Source organism: Parus major, chromosome 12 (genome assembly GCF_001522545.3).
Source record: "Parus major isolate Abel chromosome 12, Parus_major1.1, whole genome shotgun sequence".
NCBI lineage: Eukaryota > Metazoa > Chordata > Aves > Passeriformes > Paridae > Parus > Parus major.
The window spans coordinates 2,191,063-2,193,905 of NC_031781.1; the positions used below are offsets into that span (position 1 = coordinate 2,191,063).

Below are 2,843 nucleotides of genomic sequence, written 5' to 3' on the forward strand. Positions count from 1 at the left end.
TTTGCAGCTCTCCTCAACCCAAAACTCAGGCTCTCACCCATTGGGAGACAACAAATTGGATGGAGAGATATCTACAATCATAGGGGTTAAGCCTTTCTAAATAGAAGCCAAACAATCAGGTGTTGCTTTACTTAAAATTATCTGCAACAAAGAAATATTTTTTTTTCCCATTACAGAAAACTGATTAGGCACAAATCACCCTATTTTTGATTGAAGTCAGCCTCAAATAGAGCAGCTAAATGTGTTGGTCTTGTTCACAAATGGTTTTGTGGTTTTAGGCTTTTGATCCAAAATATTGTCAGATTGTTATCACTGCTGAAGTTCTGATTGTATTTCTTTGCTTTTGTGTAGCTATTTACCCACAAAGAGTCCAGCTTTATGAAATCTTTATAGAAGGCTTGTGCAGATTTTGCTTACAGCAAATCTAAACTGAAGGTTTTAAACCTGGAGAGGATTGTTGTTCCTTCTCTCCCATCCCCCAATTATATTATTATGGGATTTGGTATTGGAGAAACAGCACAGAAATTCAGACTTACAATAAGGGGAAGAAATGAGCCAAGCCCCAGTTTTTAATTTCCAAAGTTATATCACATGACTTTAGCTGACATGAATTTTGGCAGCCTGGCAGGATCCTGTGGACATCTGGATTTTCCTTGGAGGTCGTCTTCTCAAGTTACTCTAGGTATGAATGACTTCTCCTGATTAATTTTAGTTTATAAATCTAAATAAGTGTAGCCTGGGAACATTTGGTACTTCACAGCACCATGCTCTGGTGAGCAGAAACATCTGATTTCCACCCCCACCCCTGTACTTTCTGCACAGAGTTGTAAAGGATTCCTTGGGAGTGTGGAGATAAATCTGAATAAAGCAGAACTGAATTGCTTTTTAGGGCACATCATTTTAATGTGAGCATGGCCAGGAAAGGCATGGCCAGGAAACTTGTGCAGGGTCTCCCAACAGGCTGAGAGGAACAGGCAGGAATTCCTGATGAGGAGCTCCAGAGACACAGTGAGAACATGAACTGAGACCTGGCCTGTAACCCAGGGAATTTCCCTCATTGCAACAGCAAATGCTCCATCCCAATTAAAAAGAAAGGGTTCTCAACCTGCTCTAAAATTTGTCATTTTTTGTTGCAGGCCCTGTGAAGTATTCACAAGGATTAGCAGCCAGCAATTACTTCCATAAACACTTCAGCTGGTGGGAGACTGAGTGGGAATTGGTGCAGGAATACAGCAGTGAGTAAAACACTCGACACCAGGAATTAATCATTTCAAATACTGAACAAATCAGCAAATAAACACCTTCAGCATCTGCCTGAAGACTGTCCCTTGCAGCAGCCCCTTCAATTTGGGATCACCAATCCACATGATGAGGGTTGGTCTCTCCTCTGTACTGAATCATCAAACATTTACTGTCCCTCAGCTTCCCTCCATTTTTAGAATTACTCTCAGGAATAAAATGAGAATTCACTGTCAGCTTTGATGTTCAAGTGTATCCTGTTGAGCCTGCTAGGCCTGGCTGGGAGACAGAAAAACAGGGTCTGTTTTGATCCCTGCTGAAAACAAGATGAAGAAGGAGGTAAAAATAAATCAACAAAAAAGCCCTCCAAGTGGAATTTAAGTTTGTGCTAAGTCAGCTTGGGAAAAACTCATCTACTCCATCCTCAGTTAATGAATACCATCTGCATTAAAAACAAAAACCACAAACACACCATCCAAAATCAAACCTAGCTCTGGTTAACTCCAATGTGGTGAGGATGCTTTAAAAAAAAAAAAAAAACACAATAATTTTGCTTTTTTTTCAGTTTTCCCACTGGCAGATTTCTTTTCCCAAGATAGGTTTGACTAGAACTATAAATGCTGGCATGAAGAAAAGAGAGAGGCTCATCCTGCACCTGTTAGGTGCAAAGGTTGATGTGACAGAGAGTTGACAGGGTGAGGCCCCAGCACCTACTCTTGTGACAGGCATCACTGAAATGCAAAATCCTGAAAACTTTAACCACAGCAGAAGCTCCAATGTGTAATTCACATGCAGGGTACAAAGTCAGCTCAAGTTAATTTAAAATCTATCCATGGGCATCTTTCCATTGTCTTCCATGAGCACTCCTAGCAGGTGGCAATGGGAAAAGGCCTCAGAGCTGGAGGGAGAGAGGATTTCACATGGAAATCATCATCAGCCGTGTCTGGGACATTTCCAGCAGAGGATTTGGGAAGCTGGGAGTTCCAAAGTGCATCCCCCTGGAGCTGCAGAGCAAAGCCTTGCTGATCACAACTGCAGCAGAGTGTGGAGCTGAGGGAAGATTCAAAGCGAGAACCTGGCTTGGGTGCTGCCATTTGCCAAGGAGGAGCTGTAGAGATGAAGAAAGAAGAGGTATTTAATTTGGGTTTGGAAACAGGGTGAAAATGACTGACCAACAAAAAAATTTAAGAAGGAGAGGCTTAAATGTAAAAAAAAAATCTCTGTTCAAAATATTTGATTCAATATGAAACAAAACCATTTGTGATAATATTTTTCCCTATTCTCACCTCTTTTACAGCTTGAATTTGAAGCTGTAAAAATTTAAATTTTTACAAAACCCAGCTAGCAATGCCCACACGGGCTGCTTCTGCATTTCCCTGGTGTAACTCAAAAGCGCCCACATTGTTTCCGAGCTTCCCAAACGCTCCCCCTCCGTTTATTTCTCCATCCCGTCTGTCCCCCGGCTCCCCCCGCCGCCCTTTCCAGCTGAACTTTGTGTCATCTGCTCCCGGAGGGATCCTGGTTTTCACTTGAGGGGCAGGGGAGGGACAGGAGAGGGGACAGGAGAGGGGCCAGGTGAGGGGGGACAGGTGAGGGGGGACAGG

The 2,843-nt window shown here is 42.8% G+C and overlaps 1 protein-coding gene across 1 annotated transcript in view; it reads left to right on the forward strand.

Moving 5' to 3' along the window:
• Positions 1 to 2,245: 2,245 nt before the first annotated feature.
• Positions 2,246 to 2,843, forward strand: part of LOC107210491 (sodium- and chloride-dependent GABA transporter 3-like) — a 7,682-nt gene continuing 7,084 nt past the window's right edge. Inside the window, exon 1 of the mRNA XM_015641390.3 lies at positions 2,246 to 2,370. The gene's annotated coding sequence lies outside the window, so the exon portion shown is untranslated. The remainder of the gene's footprint in view (positions 2,371 to 2,843) is intronic.